Raw genomic sequence first — 17571 nt, 5'->3', positions numbered from 1 at the left:
GGAGAGACATTGAGGAACAAAACATCCCTCTTCTTATGGTTTTATTTTCTAATCTAGGGATATGTATCTCTCATGCTTAAAATAACAATACATTCAGTGAAATCAAGGCATAGGGAATCCTTCAGCTGAAGACTGACCTCTATGATTGATTGTAGGGCACGCCTCTAAGCTAGTGGTTCAAACTTTGCTGCTCATTATAATTACATATAGAGTTTTAAAGCAATCCATATGCTAAAGTACTACCATATATCAATTAAATCCAAATTTTCATATGTAATATGTAGATGAATCCAGTGTTCAGCCAATATTGAAAACCAGTGCCTTAAATCCTTTTTATAAGCATTTAAGCAAAGTCAAAGCTTAGCACACTGGCTTTGTAATTTCATTGAGAGAAACTGCCAAGTATTAAATGCCTCACATATTGATATAAGGTTCTTCAAATTTCTCCTTTGTTGACTCAGTACAAATTTAGCAGGCTTTCTTCCATTATCTACTCCAAGATTGTTTTATATCCATTCCTTAAGTGTAATACATAATGCCTGGATGTAATACTCAACATTCAGTCACTGTTCTAATTTCTTAATATAATTCTATACCATTGATATAAAATCATAATATTCCACTTAACATTGTTACTTTTTATTAAAAATTTGGATAGAAAATAGGAATTATTTATTTTTAAATGTTTTTACTGTTAAATATAACATATATACCAAGAAAAGAAAAAAGCAACAATTTTCAAAGTACAGTTCAACAAGTAGATACAGAACAGATTTCAGAGTTTGTTATTTGTTACCATTCCACTATTTCATATTTTTCCTTCTAACTGCTCCAAAACACTGGAGGCTAGAAGAAACTTTTTTTTTCTGTGAAAAATAACATATATACAAAAAAAGCAATAAATTTCAAAGCACATTGCAACAATTAGTTGTAGAGTTTGCTATAGGTTACAATTCCACTATTTCAGGTTTTTACTTCTAGCTGCTCTAAGGTATTGGAGACTCAAAGAAATATCAATATAATAATTCAGCAGTCATACTTGTTTTTCTAAACTCTATCTTCTCTGTATAACTCCACCATCAGCTTTGATCTTTTTCCTACTCTGTACAAGTATTCTAACTTTTCCGTGTTGGAAGGGGCTGTCAATAATATGGGATAAGGAGATGGAACTAGCTGATGTTCTGGAGAGGCTGGGCCCTCTAGGTTTCAGGACTTATCTGGTCCAGGGATCCATCTAGAGGTTGTAGGTTTCTGGAAAGTTACCCTAGTGCATGGAACCTTTGTAGACTCTCATATAACAGTGTTCTTTAGGATTGGCTGTAATGATTTTGGTTGAGATTTGGCAAGTAGGTAGCAGTGTCAAACTGAAGCTTGCATAAGAGTGACCTCAAGAGTAGCCTCTCAAGTCTATTTGAAATCTCTCTCAGCTACTGATACCTTATTTGTTCCACTTCTTTCCCCCATTTGGTCAGGATGGAATTGTTGATCCCATGGTGCCAGGGCCAGATTCATTTCTGGGAGTCATTTCCCATGCCACCAGGAGACTTTCATCCCTGGATGTCATATCCCACATAGTAGGGAGGGCAATGATTTCACCTGCAGAGCTGAGCTTAGAGAGAGGTCACATCTGAGCAACAAGAGAGTTCCTCCAGGAGTAACACTTAGGCATAGCTATAGGCAGACTAAGCTTCTTTGCTACATACATAAGCTTCACAAGAACAAGTTTCAAGATCAAGGTCTTGGCCTAATGATTTGGGTGTCTTTGATGTTTGACACAGTATCAGGGGTTTCCCTGGTGGTAAAGTTTAACAGTTCCCTATGTTTTCTTCCATCCCTCAGAGGACTTTGCCAATACGTTTTTATTATTTGCTTAATATACTCTGGGATATATCCAGGCATTAAGTTAAGCATACAGGATTAAAGGTCCTCAGTCTTATTCTGGGCTAATAACTATATTTTAATCCAAAAGCCCTACCTGTAAAATTATTGGACTAAATTAGAATTTTTTCCAAGGTATATGTATACTAATTTTTTTCCCGTTAATAGTTATGTGATTATGTGAATTATGTTGCAAATTGGGATAAAAATTGTTGTGGGTTTTTGTGATAAATTTAATTTAAGTTTTTGTATTATTTAATGAAATTAAACATATAAATATATATGAAAAGAGTAGATAAAGCCATAGAGGATAACAGATTGTTGGTTGCCAGGGAATGGGATGAGGGGGAATGGAGAAAAACTGCTTAATGGTTAAAGATTTCACTTTGGAGTGATGGAAATGTTTTGGAACTAGAGTATACTAAATACCACTGAATTATTCACTTTAAAATGGTTAATCTTATATTATATGAATTTCACTTCAGTAAATTATTTTAGAAAGCAAATACTTTCACATAAATTATTTTGATTATTCCTAACTATGTAACTCTTGAGTAAGTACTAAGATTCCCATTTTTGAGATAAAAACACCAAGGTTCAGGAATGTTAAGTATCTTACCCAAGGCACACAGCCAATACCTAATGTAGCCAAGAATCTAAGACTTCTGACTCTGAGTCCATTAAAACTTAACTCCCCTGCCACATGGCACATATTGCCTATGAATAGGTAAAAATATTGGGCCTTTATGCTTGAATCTTTCCTTATTGGGAAAAACCATCTGTGGACTGAAAAAATTCCCAGATTATGCATGAGTATAATTTTCTCTTGCTCCTTTTGTGACACATAAGGCTTTTCAGTGTTCCCAGTTAGAAATGGTGGCAAATGGAATCATCAGTTTATGGATGGCTGTATATACTAAGCATGTTCAACTTTTTGAAGCATGAAGGAAAAACACCACTGTTGACCTATAGTCCACAGTGTAGATCATTCATGGTATTTGATGGATCACTTCCTTCGGCCTGCAGTAGATTTAAAGTGGGTATTCTTTATTTAATTAAGTCCTCATCAATGCAACCAGATCAGGAGAGGCTATTGTGTTTACTCATTTTGGTTATCAAGTAATTGATTTCAGTTTCAATTCTATTATTGCAAATCCTGTGCAAATACACCCCTAAAATGTGACCAAATTACTATGGCCACTATTTACGTGTCGTTGTGAAACAGTCACATAGTCTGGCCATTCATCAACCTAGACTAAGCAAGCTGCTATTGTAGAACTATAGGGAAATTCCAGTCCTTTAAAAAACATTAGTCCATATCAGACTCAGACAGCAATTTAGCATTCCAAATCCTGGCCCCAGAATAGAACATCTACAGTGAAAGTGGTTCTCAAAGTATGGTCCCAGGATGAGCAGTAGCAGTATCTGAGAAACTGGAAAACAATGCAAATTCTCAGGGCATTCCCCAGACCTACTAAATCAGAAAGTCAGGTGAGGCCTAGTAAGCTGTTTTAACAACGCCTCCAGATGATTTTGATGCCCACTCAAATTTGAGAACTATTAACCTGGAGAATAAATTGAAAAATCTTGCCTAATTTATCACATTGGTTGACTCAAAATTTATTCCTTTTCTGATAAGATTATAATAAAAAGGGCTTTCAGGTATGTCATTCTAACTTTCTGTCTCCTCTAGCAATTTAGTCCCATGTAAGTATTTGCCATTTCCTCGTTATGCCAGGTATTTCTGTGCTCCTGTTATTGCCTTTGCCTGAAAAATTGATAAATCCTATTTACCCTTTAAAAGCCAGTTCAAATGCCATCAACCTTGGGACAGATGGTCTACTTCTTCAGTAGAATTAATCACTACCCTTTTGTCATAGTAGGTTGTATACAATTTCCCCATAGTCTTCATCGAATTATATAATAATAATTTAATGAAATACACAGATTTCATGATTCCTTCTTTTTTCACAGTTCCTAAAAAAGTATTCCTATATTCTATATAGAGGATCTCCCCCAGAGAAGTAGAGAGTATGACCTTGTTCCTAATGGTTTTCCTGTAACCATGAGTCTTAGGATACTTTACCTACTGTCAATGGAGTTTATGAGAATATCACTATTATAAACCTTATAAAAACCACTTTATTTGGTTGATCTTGAAGGGGCTTCTGTTCCTTATAATCACAAGAGGGCTGAATGAAACGGTTAGCTTCCATGTTGACTTTCCCCACTAAAGTATGACAGTATTGAAGGAAGGACTATTTCCTAATTCATCTTTGGGTTTCCATGCCTGAATATAAAGCTTTGCTAATAATAGGACATTAACTTATATTCATTGAGAGACAGAGGTGATACCATGAAGTCTCATGAAGTTAGAAGGGAGTTAAGGGAAGGGCCAAAGGTGATTCAATTCCTGTGAAGTCAGTTGTGATCTGGAGAATTCCAATGGTCAAAAAGGTTTTCAAGGTCAATGTAGGAATCAGAAAGAACAACTGAGAATTATGCACAGAATTATTAATCCCCATTAAGGAAGACAACAGAATTTACTGACACCATGGGTCAAAGTTGTGACAGCAGGTCAGTTGGGTGTCAGAATTCATAAATTACAAATCACAGGTTCAAGCAAAACCTAATGTAAGAAAGTCCAATGAACCCAAGATGGTGGTGTAAGATGCTCCAGTGTGCTGTTTCCCCACAGAATCTTTGAATAACCAGCAAAAACTGGCAGAGCCAGCTTCCTCAAAGCACTAGAAAACAGTTTAAGGGTTGCAGTAACTAAGTGGTGAATCAATTTCAAAATGGTAGAGGAATGCAATTTTAAAAATGGTAGAAGAAGCTTGTATTACCCTAGCTGGTCTCCCCTAACCCCTCCCATGAGTGGTTTGTAACCAGCATGTATTCCCATTGTGCAACCCTGGCCCTGTTCCAGAGGGAGCAGAGTAATCTCTATGCATATATTGAAGTATCTGTATGTTGGTGCCAATCTGTCAAGTAGCATCCTGAAAGACCAAACCAGGAAACTTATCTCAGGTTCACTCTCCCACAGCTTATCCTATAGAGAGAAGCAGCTTGTACTCAGCTGAAGACGTATAATAAACAAATAACTCAAAGCAGCCTCTGGCAAAGGATTACCCACTTTGAAAAATACAATAAATCTTGCAGGAGGGTGTGTGTGTGGGGGGGAGTCTGTTTCATAGAGAATATAGCCGGCATTCAAATTCCTGTAAACAGAGGAATTCCTAAGGTCACTAGTTAGAACAAGCCCAGGAAAAGAAGAAAAGAGAGAGGACCTCTTTTCACTTTGTCTCAGGCTGATCTCCACCATAGGAGGGCTAAACTCTGAAAGAGAACACCAGCTAACACAGAGCCAGTTTGCACAGCCCGTAAAAGGTATTTTTTGCTTTGGTTTGTTTGTTTTTGTTATCTCCTGTACTCAAGGAAGTCACTAGCTGGATAAAAATTTAAAGAACAGAGCTCAGGGACTAAATCCCAGAGCATACACTTAAAAATATTAAAACGTACAGCATTCAACAAAAGATTACAATACCAAGAGGAAATGATGGCCCATCGAAAGGAACAGGATAAAAATCCAGAAACCATCAACAAAGAATACGAGACTCATGTTGTGAGATATGATACAAGGTGGAAGAAATTAAAGAACATTGTGGTTGTTAGGCTTAGAGAACAGGACCTCTTCCCGCCATGATGTGACCTACTTCTGGCAAATATTTCAAAACAGCTCTCTCATCCTAGCCTGCACCTTTTCATGCTCCAGCAACTACCCCCTTACACTATCCCCCATTAGTCAACTTCCACCCCTACCCCCCAACCCCGGGAGAAGATAATTACAACCTTGCATGTTTTAGGCAATGCTTAAATTTTAACTTTACCAGTGAAGCACTGCCAATTCCTAATTTAACCCCCTAATTCTGAAAACCAGACAATGGAACCTTACCTAACTATTACCTCAAACCCCTCAAACTAATCCTGAAAGCTAGACAATCGAGACTTGCCTGACCCTTTCCACCAACCCCCAACCTTAAACCATAAAAACCCTATCTCCTACCACCTCTGTGCGACCTTTTCTCTCTTGAAATGCTGCCCTAGCGGCTCTGTTTCTCCCTGAAATAAAGCCTTGTCCCACCTTGTTCCTGGTTAGTTTGCCTTTCTATGGTCAGTGAAATAAGCAAGGCACATAAGAACAAATATTGTATTACATCACTTATAAGAGAGTAATAGAAAGAGCAAATTTGCAGATATAGAAGGTAGATTAGAAGTTTCCATAGGCTGGAGGTAGGAAGGCAAAGCTGAGATGAAGGAGTGTTAAAAATTAAACAAAACAAAACACTATATTTAAATGCATTACATGTAAATCTTGTATTTCAGTGCTTAATATGGTACCTTGAGGCAGTTAGACGGGGAAGGTGGGAGGGGGAAGTGACCCTAAGACTTGTAACAAAGTTCCTCACTCAGGTCAACACCCCCCAAAAATCAATGAAAACTGCAACTCATCAATCCCTTATTAGCATAACCAGAGGGGGGAAGGCCCCTCCAAGTCCTCATAATGCAAGAATCCCAGCCTCAGTACCTTCTCACGTCTCCTCTTTTGGAGAATGCCTGCGCTCACCCACTTCAAGCATGTACTTTTACTATGCATTTAAAGTTCTGGGCTGAGCATGCTGACTAGTCCTTGGATTCTTTGGCTGTACACACTGACTGGTCCTGGATTTTTTTCCTGTGGCTGAGTCAAGAACCCTCACGGCATCAGCCCCTGGTTGAGGTTCAACTTCTCTTGAGAATTTCTGGGCTCCCCAGCATCCAGCAGAGAACTCCTGGGGCTCTCCACCATCGAGCTTATTAAACTATTTAGCTGAACGCACTGACTAGTCCTTGAATTCTTTCCTGTGACTGAGTCAAGAACCTTCAGACCGCCAGCCGTTGGTTGAGGTCTTGATTTCTCTGAGGACTCCCAGGCTGCTTGGCATCACCTGGTTTAGTGGGCACTCAATAAATATTAGTTGAAAAAAAATAATTAAAAGAAAACTATATAGCTCTTGTTACATTAGGCCTTAACATATACATGAAAGCTCTGTTCTTGTCTCCAGATCTTATTAGATATTTCTTTTCTATTTTAACTGACTAGCTTATACTCATTTATTTCTAGCGCTGGGAAGGACAGCTGCATGATTTTGGAAAAGTGTGCTATAGGAACTTTCCAACTTTTCTCTTAGCTTTTGGCTATGAACAACCTAGATTATCCCTCCTATAGTTTTGAAAATTAGGGTCTAGTCTTTTCTTCTCAGTGAATGGTTACAGAACTTATAGCTGTCTTCCCAATATCAACTGGCAAGAGAAAAAAAAGCTAGGAACAAAATAAAGACAGTATCTCTTCTTGAGTTCATGGTTCTTATCTTCCCTGACCTTTTCAGCAGGAAGAGAAAAGAGAGAACTGCAAACTACATCTCCACATCAATAGGAAGGCTGCTTTTTAGCGTCTGATGGGAGTTATTTTCCACTCTATTTAAAGAATAAAGAAGCCTTTTTCTCCTGAAAGATGTCTCCTGTTGCTGACTGTTCTTCCAGATACTGCTTGAAATTAAATTCGATAGCAGTGTCTTTGCTGCTGAGGCTGTCCATGCAACTTGCAACTTTTATAGTTTAGGCAGAGAAAAAGGCATTAAGAAAGAACTTTATAGCCTATTCTAATCCAATCCTTTTAAATAAGGAATTGCTTCTGATACACCTGTTCCTGTAACAGTTACTTTGAACTAATGTTTTAAAGATTTTGTGTCTATATCTGTCTATGTATGCATAGAAACACTCGGAAACAGAAGCAATTCTAAACAAAGTATTTATTTCATAACCACAGTTGCTTAAACTTCTGTGAGCTTCAGAACCACCTGGAGGACTTGTGAAACTACAGATTGCTATGTTCCACCCCAAAGGGTTTCTGATTCAGCAGTTTTAAGATGGGGGACAGAGAATTTGCATTTCTAACAAGTTCCCAGGTGATGCTGATGCTGCTGGTTCAGGGAACACACTTTGAGAACCATCATTCATTTGCTGAACCAAACTCTTATAAAGTCACTATTATTAATTGTGGTATTTGAACAAATGATTTCCCTTATGAAATCTTGAATTAAAAAAAAAAATCTCTGAAACCTTAACTACTCTAAGTGCTATCTTCATGTTTTTCTTTTTTTAGCACAGACTTTTGTTGCCTAGGGAACAGACTGAGCTTCAAGAGATTTCTTACACAGAGTTTTAGCCAGTGTGAGAGATTTTATTTCCTACAGTCCAAGAAGTACCTTTAAGCAGGTCACTTCTCTTTTCCATATTTCTGCTACCCAATCTCTGTATAGGACTGTAATTATTTTTTTAATCACACTATTATTTTAAAATGATGAAGAGGAAAAGAAATAGACTATCCTTTCTTACAAGAATTTAAAACAATGTAGCGTTGACACACAGAAGCCACCATTTCTTACTTTTGTCCTTTTTTGTGGGCATTATTAAACTGTATAGGATTTATCTTCTTCCCTCTGTGTTTGTGAGACATATACAGTGAGAAAAACATCTTGTATTTAACTCAGGATATTGTAACTTTGGTAGAGTTTTGACTTTGTAGGATAGGGTTGCCTCTAAACAATTGGCTATAAATGAACCAGAATGTCAAATTCAATTCTCTTATTGACTTTTATTCTGAAATTTAAAATAGGTTCTTTTGGGGAAAAAATGATTCTAGTACTTAATAAAAGCATACCTAAGAATAGTATTAGCTATTTAATTAGGAAAATGGCAATTTTCTGATAAAAATATTAATATCCAACATGTGCCACAAAATATGAACACCAAATAGCTAGGGTTATTATCGTATTTGATACACTTGCTTAAACATCAGAAAGAAAAATAACTGTCAACATAACTTCCTGGGTGAAAATAACTTCCTGGATTAAAATATCACTAAGATTTTGTAAACACCTCACCACTGAATAGTAGGGTAATGTGCAACTTGCTTTGGTTGATTGGACGGGTAGCCCTTTGTTTGAGGAAGCCACTAGCTTTTTACAAGCATTTTTGACTCTGTGTGAAATGGAAAGAAAACTATGAAAGCCACCAATGGCAAAGTGCAGCGATAAACTAATGCTTGTGATAACATGTTCACTAAACCTGTAGGCCAAGAGACCCTGAAACCACTGTAAAGCTAGTCAGTCTGGCATGGTATGTCAAATTAATTCCTTGAAATTAATATTTTAATAGAAATTTTCTTTAAGAGGAAATTCAGCAGAGGGGTAGGACCACAGACTCATAGCCAGGAAGCCGAGCTACTATTTTAGGCTTTGTAGCTCTTAAACTGTATGACCAGGGCTTTGCCACCACAAACCAGAGCCCTAGCAACACCTGGGACCTGTTAGAAATACATATTTTCAGACTTGGTCCAGACTAATGAAAATTCACCTGCATTTTTAGAAGATGCTCAGGCAATAAGCACCTGTGTGGTGGATGCACTGCTCAGTTTCCCCTTCAGGACTAGGAAACTAACTGTCCTAGTGGCTGCAAATCCTGCCCTTCTCTGGAAATTGCCCTTTGCTAGAGAAAGCCACTTTACCAAGGTCACACCCCCTTTTCCAAGGGTGGCCTTAGTCGGATGACTGGTTACTGTGACAGTCCTGGCTCCCTCAACCTACTTGGAATCAGTCACCTCCACTTTAAAGCTCCCCATGGTGTCTACAGAGGCTTTTGCTGAGACTCCATTCAGTCCAAGTTGTCTTTCTGCCCAATGTTTCCTCCTTCCCTGTCCTTCCACAGGTGTCAATTCTGATAGTATTTTTTATTAAGCTTTCACACACTCATCCTCATTTCTGGGTCCGCTTCCTGGAGAACCTAATCTGCAACAACACTGAAATTTGGGAAGTTCAGACTTTGGCCATGTAAATTAATCTCTGGTTCTTCAGTTTTCTCATCTGTAAAATGGAATGATAACACTGTCCTCTTCATGGGTTGTTAGGAGGGTTCAATTTTCTCATATTTGTTGAGTACTTAGAAGAGTGATTGGCTTATCCAATATTAAATAAATATTAGTTATAACTGTATAGTGGATCTGTGGATAAAGGGTTAACATCTGACATGCTCGGATTTATTATTCAAAGAAAACATTATTACTACTATACAAGCATCAGGTTTAGTTGGGGAATATTTAATTTACTTACATATTAAGTCACTTTGCAAAGGCTATGGGAAAAAAGTGTAGGAACACAAACACTTTACATATTATCTGAATTAGAATCAAGAGTATCAAGTTGATAAAAGCAAGTAAGTTACACTGTCTTCACAACATAGTGAAATTCTTATTTCTCTTCAAGCAGAGAACAGTATAAAACAGAGAAGCGTTCTATGGCATGAATAAAAAGAATGATACATGGAAGTATTAGAATCAAATAATTTCAGGGAAGAAAGGGTTATTATCTATCTCGTGCAAACTATTCATGCAGAAGGAGATGAACCTAGTTGCCAAATCTAATAGATATGCTCAAACCTTATTTTGCTTCTTCTGCCTGCAGTATTGAGAGTGTTGACCATTCTCTCTTTCCAGAAACTGTAAATATACACACCCACATGTAGACACACACACACACACACACACTCACATTCTTGGAATTAATGCCCTTGGCCTTAGTTTTCTCCCTGATTTTGACCCCCTTCAAATCAGGCTTTATGATATACACTACCTTCCAGGTGGTATTCCTTTTCCTGAGTCTCCACTAGTCTGTGAGGTCATGTTTTTAATGCACAAACCACAGTGGCTTAAGTCCCCAACTTATGTGATGGGTACTCTAGTTTTTGTCAGATTTTCCTCCCAGGGTACTTTTGGGAATTCTTGGGGATTTATACTAGTTGGCCGTCTGGATGGGAACTGCTGCTATGCTCTTCACATGATACATTTGTGTGACTCCATTATGGATCACCTTTTAAGAGTTTCCTTTAACTGCTCTCCTCTGTACTGCTTCCCTGAAGGTGGGAGAGGGAACCTTGATTCTTTAGTGTTGAGAGAATTTTGATGGCAATGTTTAATCAGACTAGAAGAATTGGAGAAAAACGGAAGGTGTTTATCTTATCTATTGCTGCATTACAATAGAAGCTTAAAACAACAGTCATTTGTGATCAATTGCAATTCTGTGGGTTACCTGGGCTCATGTAGAACCTTCTGCATCATGTGGTATAGGCTGCAGCTGCAGTCAGCTAGAGGCTCAACTGAACAGGAATATCCAATTATACAAAAACAGTTTTAATACAAAGCAGAGCCAAAGTAAAGAAAGCTAATTCCACAATTTTCAGAAACAGAGGGGTATAAGACCCAGCTATAGGTCATAGTGACCCAGATACCGGATTTAAACATCCACTTGTAGGAGGAGGTATGACTAGACCTGGAGGAGGTGGGGAGATAAAATTGCATATAAATCTCCATGTAAGGAGATCTGTAAACATTCTGCATTCATAGAGAATCCATATGCAGTAAATGTCTGAAAGCGTGGAGGGATAGAAAAAACACCTCTTTGGATAAGGATTACTACTGAACAGTCATTTTAGATAACTACCTCTGTGAAAGACAAATGGAATCGAATGCACCTCTAACTTTTTATTCCTTAAAAGTATTTACAAAGAAAGCTTCTGGTTTTATAGCATGTAAAAAGCTTGGAAGTCCTCACTCCCATCTTTATAGCAAGGAAAAAGCTTGGACCCACTAGAGAATTGAAGTCACAAGGCAAATTGCCACCCCCAAATGTGAAGAGTCAAAACCCCAATTTAGTCTATAAAAAGAAAACACACATTAAAGACGAAGATAGGTTAAGGGATGGAGAAAGATATACCATGTTAACACTATCAAAAGAAAGCTTGAGTAGCTATATTAATTTCAGACAATGAAAACTGAGCAAGGAAAATTAGCAGGACTAAACAGGGGCATTACATAATGATAAAAGGGTAAATTCTTTAAGAAGACCTAACAACCCTTGATGAGCATGCACCTAAGAACAGAATGTCAAAATATGTAACGGAAAATCTGATGGAACTACAAGGAGAAACAGACAAATCCACTATGATGGTTGGAGATGTAAGCACTTCTCTTTCAGTAATTTATAGAACAAGCAGGCAGAAAATCAGTAAGATTATAGTTGACTTGAACAGCACTATCAATCGACTTGATCTAATTGACACTGATAGAATACTCCATTGATAGAATACACATTCTTCCAGCCTCACAGGGAACATTCACCAAGATGGACCACATTCTGGACCATAAAACACATTGCAACAAATAGAAATCACACAAGGCATATATTCTCAGACGACAATGGAATTAAACTAGAAATCAAACTAGAAAGATAGCTGGAAAATTCCAAAATATTTGGAGATTAAACCACACACTTCTAAATAGTTCATGGATCAAAGAAGAAGTCTCAAGATAAATGTAAAAATATTCAAATAAATGAAAATGAAAAAACAATTTATCAAAATTTGGGGGATATAGCAAAAGCAATATTTAGAGGGAAACTTCCAGCATTAAATGCATATATTAGAAAAGAAGAAAGATCTAAAGTCAGTAAACTAAGCATCTACCTTAGGAAACTAGTGAAAGAAGAGCATTTTAATCCTAAAGCAAGAACGAGGAAAGAAATAACAATTAGAGTAGAAATCAATGAAAGTGGAAAACCTAGAGAAAACCAATAAATCAAAGTGATTACAGATAATACAACTGTTTAAAAGACCTTAAAATATCTATTTTCTGTCCACTGATTTGAAAAGCAAACTTTATCATGAAAATAAACATGACATTTTCCATTAATCTGTTTTAATGTCTGTAATTTTAACACTTACAGTTTTGTGATATGTTTTCAAATCTGATGGAACTAGTTTTTCTTCATTTCTAGTATCAAACTTTTCTGCGTTACTCTTGTTCAAATTCTCTTCCAGATGACTTTTGGAATGTATTTTGTTGTTGTTGTTTCATTAAAAGAAAAAAAACTGCTGTGATTTTTTTATTGGAATTGCACAGAATTCATGGTTCATTTTGAAAAAATTGATATATATACAACATTTAGTCTGTTCAAGAACATTGTTCCAACCTAGTGCAACCCCAAAAACATGCTAGGTAGAGAGTTAGGCATGGGTTTATTAGACTTACAAACAGGAGAAGATCTTTACCAGTAGTAGCTGTTCAGAAAATGGAAATCAATGTTCTTCAAAAAGATGAGGAATGCAAGAGACAGCTTATAAGGATTTAGGGCAAAGACATTCCATAGGATGTGAGAACAGAGTTTCAGCAGGGTCTCATTATACAAGGGTCTGGAGATGTATTATCAACAGTGATCAAAGGAGTGGAGTTTAAATCCTTTATTTATGAGACCGTCTGAAAACTCTGATGAGGTCTGATGACTTTTAACCTGTGTTCCTGTCATTATAAGTGGCTGAGTCTGATGAGGAGGTCTGATGGCTTTTAACTTCTGTCCCTGTCATTGCAGGCACCTAAGTGCAGTAACTTATTCTCAGTACAGAAGGGAACCCCCAGCCCTGGATCTCCGCAAACATTATATGTCTCTTTATACTAATCAAAAGTGGTGGCCTCTTTGCCTGATTTGTTCAAATTACCAATTCCTGAGACCAGGGTTTCAATGAGAGAAAGAGTTTAATGCTAGGCATGAAGCAGGAGATCAGATGACCTATTGGCCTAAAAATATGTCTCTCTGAACTGCAATAATTCTGATAGTTTTATAGTATTAAAAGATGGGCAGGTTTTAGGATAATGAGCACAGTGGTTCCAGATGATGCAATAAGAGGTGGTCTCATTATTGAGCATGAGCAGATTGATTACATGCTTAGTTACAGAATTTATGTAAGAAAATGGTGGCCTTAATATGGTGATGGGTTGATTTTTAGTTATAATGAAGTATAGGTGACTTATAAGATAAAGTGTAAGTACCGCTCATGGCAGGTGGGCCATTTTGGTTAGATGCAGTATAGGTTATCAAGATGACTTTGGAATTGGGGTTGGTTAGTTCTGGGCTGACCCAAGGCCCTTCATGAATAAACATTAGGGGCTGTCTTTAGTGATTATAAGACTAAGTAAAAAAAAAACTGGATAAAATGAGTAGAATGAGGGTCAGTCACAAGGTTTTTACAATCACAAGGGCACAAGATAAAGGCTATGCAATCATTATCAGATATCAAGGCAGCTAGATTACAATTCAGAGATTTCAGGTATTTCCCCTGTCTACTCTAATATACCAGAAAGTAAAAAAGGAATGTCTATATAATGATTCAGTAATAATAATCATCCCTTGACAACTTCTTGGTTTTATCTGTAGGCATGGAATCTGTGCAGGGCAGCAAGTTAAAGTTTAACAGGTTTATTGAAGGGAAACAAAGCAGAAAGAAAGCAGGGAGAGAGCAGGCAGGCAGGAGCCAGAGAGACCTGCCAGTGAAAGGAAAGAAAAATAGCTCCGGCTCTTGTTGTGGGAGCTGTGTTTTAAAGGGTAAGTGATGCCAGGAGGGGAGGGGGTCTTTTTGCATCCTCCCTCACTGTGTCTGTTCTGACCTGTTTGCTTCTTAATTTTTGCCTGAAGGAATGTTTGGTAAAGGGAGTCACAAGTTGTGGCAAGGGGCAAGGTGGGGAAGGGTCACAAGTTTCAGCTGTTGCAGCAAGGGGCGGGGGAGTTACTAATTTTGTTCCTTGTGACCTGTCATTCCTACCTTTTGATTAATATATATATTTAGGATGGTTAGGCTAGATTTAAGGGAGGGAGGTGTTGCACCGTTTGTCCTTCTTGGCTACTTCCTGCTGGACAGTGGTCGTGTTAGGGGCTTTTGAGGGTGGGAGCAGGATTTTTAATGCAGCGGTGGTTGGGGGCTGAGTTATCCAGTTTTTGTCTTGTGAGTTTTTGGTAGCCTAGGGTGTTGTTCCTGAAAGAACTTAAGAATAACATGTTATGAACTGAGGTAATTGTGTGGAACAGAAATTGATTTATGAGTTTGCAGAACTGAGGTGCTAAGGTGAGAAGTATTAACAAAATGACAAGAAGCCCTATAAGGGGAAGTAGGTAGGGGAGCCATGATGACATTTCAAACCAATAAGGATTTGTGCCATGTTTTTGTAGCCAAGCAAATTTGAAAGCATTTGTGATGTGATTAGACTGACAACTTTTGTGCCACTCCCTGTTAGGACACCTAGAGTAACTAGCAGAAGTAGAAGAAAAATGTTATATTTCAGCTTTAGATTTATGTTCAGGGGAATGGGAAAGGATTATTTAATGGGGGATATTGAAATTTTGGGTGACAGGAAGTCCAGGGTATAGATTACCAGTTAGTAGGTAGACAAGACTTTTATGACTTTTTATTAAAATAAATTAATAATCTCAGAAAACTTTGTTATTTTAACAGAGAGAAAACTAAAATTTAATTTTGTATTAATACATTATATATAATAAAGCTTTAAAGCATTTTTTAGATAAACTCTTCAAATTTTCCCAACTTTCACTGTAATTTTCCTTTCCACAAATATTTTATGACTTCCTATATCCGTTCAGGTTTTGTCTACTTTTTCTTCCATTTGTAATAACCATTTATTTTATCACTAGACAAAGCTATCCTTTTTTTTCCTTTTAACGAAATCACATCCTTTATATCCTTTATACTTAAGTTGCTAAGCAAACATCTCATCACGTACAATGACTATTAAACTTAAACTTGTCATAATAATGTCAAATATTTATAATATGTTAGTGAATTATTTTGAAACAGTAATTTGGCAATTTTTTTATCAAAAAATTAAGATTGGGGTTGGGTGAAGATTGTGGCTGATGGTAAGTAGCAGGACTGCAGGTGGTGTGAAACTTAGTTCTAAATTTAAGGGATGTGTGAGCACTGAATTTAGTTTAGCTAGAATGTCTCATCCTAAAAGGGGGACGGGGTATGCAGGCACTACTAAGAATAAGTGGAAAAAGGAAGTGTTCTGAAGAGCGCAGGCTATGGGTGAGGTTAATAGTAGGCAGGTGCTTGCTCCATTAATTCCAACTATCGACACGAGGGAAGGTTTTAATGGCTCCAAAAATTTAGGTAAGAATGAGAATGTGGCTTCTGTGTTAACCACAAAAGAGACTGGCTTACCTGCCATAGGGATGGTTACCCTTGGCTCAGTCATGGAGATGGGAAGAGTTGGGGCTGAGAAGTCAAGGCCCCATCAGTTTTCAGTGGCTAGGCCAAGGAGGTCTGAGATTTTAAATTCTGAGGAGTGGCCACTTGTTAAGGATAGCTGTCTATTCCCGTGGTGCAAGGCCAAAGGACAATCAGTTTTCCAGGGTCCTGTCTTAACGGCAGAGAGGACAAGGCCTCAGAGGTGGCTTGGTATTAGGGCACACTTTTGCCCAATGACCCTCCTGGCCACAATGAAAACAGGGACTCAGAGGTGTCTCAGCTCCCAGTTTTATTCCATTTCCCTGGGCATGGGTAGATCCTCACAAGACTTTGGCCAATAATAAATAGCAATCTTTTTCTTGCTCTTGTCTATGTTTTTCCTGAGTTGATTTTTTGGTTTCCCTTTCTTCCTGCCTATTGCTTAAAACACTGAAAACAACCCAAATGAGTTCATCTGTGGTGTTTGGGGCCCTTGTTCTAGTTTCTGGAGTTTTTTTCGAATGTTAGGAGCTGATAATATAATGAAGTGTGTGCATAGGAAAAGGCACCCTTCCAGGTGAGGTTGGATTTAGATTACTGTATTTTTATGGTATCAAGTAGGGTCAGTAGAAAAGGAACCTAAATGCTGTTAGATCTGTGAAAGATCAGAGAGGGAAAAAGGAACATGAGCCTTGGCAATGCCTTTGCATCCTGCTATTTCCCTAAGGGGAAAAATACCAGTGCAGGAGGAGGCAGTTGAGGCGGAAGTGGGGAGTTCAGAATTAGAGGGAGGAGAGGGAGGGAGGGGCAAAGTATTTGAGGAAGCAGGAGAGAGGACTGGTCCTCATGAACTGGTATGGCGAAGGGAAAAGGTTATGGAGGAGGAGGAGGGGGGCTTAAGGGTGCTGAGGGTGGGGGAGGGGTGGAAGAGGTTTGATAGAGGGGAAAAGGGTGAGAGGGGAGCAGAGGTTTGGGGATCATAAGGAGGGGTGTGGTCAGCTGGATCTAAGGAGTCAGTGAGAGGAAGAGAGGAGGGGGAATGTGGGAGAGGTTTGGGTTTTTCATTGCAAAGGAGAATTTGATATGTAGTGAATGAGGAACAGAGCAAAGGCTTAGCCCAAAGTGTCCAGAAGGCTTGGACATATGGAATCTTGTCCTACTTTGCAGATCACTGCAAGAAGTTGTCTAGGTCTGTAAGAGGTTTGATATTAAAAGTACCATTTTCTGGCCACTGATTTTGGTTGTCCAGAGGGTATTGGGGCCAAGCCATCAAGGAGTAAAAGAGGAGTTTTCTTAAGATTTGATATTGCCCTGTAGGGTCAGGTCTTTGAGTGGCATAATAGACAGCCCAAGGGGTGTCTTTAGGAGGAACAGATTGTGATGACCCCATTATAAGGAAGGAAAAGGGGAGGAAATGGGAAAGAGTGAGAATACTCAGTGGGAATACTCTTTGGGGCCACAACTCAGGGGTACATGCTGGATCTCTGAGGGTTAGAGACTGGCATCCCCACATCTGCATGACAGAGA

Source organism: Tamandua tetradactyla, chromosome 15 (assembly GCF_023851605.1).
Source record: "Tamandua tetradactyla isolate mTamTet1 chromosome 15, mTamTet1.pri, whole genome shotgun sequence".
NCBI classification, from domain to species: domain Eukaryota; kingdom Metazoa; phylum Chordata; class Mammalia; order Pilosa; family Myrmecophagidae; genus Tamandua; species Tamandua tetradactyla.
This window is presented reverse-complemented; position numbering follows the sequence as displayed.